Source organism: Lycium ferocissimum, chromosome 11, assembly GCF_029784015.1.
Source record: "Lycium ferocissimum isolate CSIRO_LF1 chromosome 11, AGI_CSIRO_Lferr_CH_V1, whole genome shotgun sequence".
Classification (NCBI taxonomy): domain Eukaryota; kingdom Viridiplantae; phylum Streptophyta; class Magnoliopsida; order Solanales; family Solanaceae; genus Lycium; species Lycium ferocissimum.
In genome coordinates this window covers 14,207,939-14,208,802 of record NC_081352.1, presented here as the reverse complement: position 1 = coordinate 14,208,802, position 864 = coordinate 14,207,939, and positions in this window count along the sequence as shown.

Below are 864 nucleotides of genomic sequence, written 5' to 3'. Positions count from 1 at the left end.
AAGATGATTTCCCTTTTGTCGACCAGATCTTGGATTTTTTGCTTGAGATTTATGCAGTCTTCTGTGCTGTGCCCATTTCCTCTTGAAATGATAGGCACAAGTTTAATCAGCCCTATAGAATCTGTTACCGGATTGTACTGGTTTTGGAGGAACCTTTTGGATTAGGCCCACAACCAATATCCTTTCGAATAATCGAGCCCTAGGCTCGAGAAGTGTTGTGAATTCTCTCGAAAGCAGGACGTGGAGAATTATATACTAGGGGCGGTGGTTGAGTAGTTCAGAGGAGGATAAGCTTGTGGTGGGCTGTTTTGTGGCGGATGGTAATTTCTTGAGGTGGTGGTTGATATGTTTTTTGTGGTGGTGTTTGGTAATCAGGAGCGGACACACGGACACTAGGCTGATCCATGTAAGTCAGTATAATGGTGGTGAAGCTTAGCTGTGCGTAATATACAGGTGCTGGGTTGTAGGCAGGTGTGGAGTAATTTATGAGAGGCGGAGTTATATGGGAGAATTGTGGTTCTTTTGGGCTTGGGTTCGAAATGTGGGATATGCTCGCCACGTCCTCTTTCTTCTTGCAGAAGATTCCCACCGTAGCTTGTCCAGATGCTTTGTTGAAAACACTGATTATTCTCCCAGATTTGAGACCATCTTCTATGGCTTCTCCATTTGACCAGCACTCGGAAATGGGCTCCCGACCTGGACAACATTACTCGTCATAGAAATCAGGTTCCTGGGACCTAATGAGCACGGAGACTAGTGTTACACCCCGCACTTTCAGTGTTACACCTCGTACCTCGGAGAAGCACTGGTCAAATTGGAATATAAGTATGTCGAGTTATTTAAGGGAGGCCCAAATTTGGATTG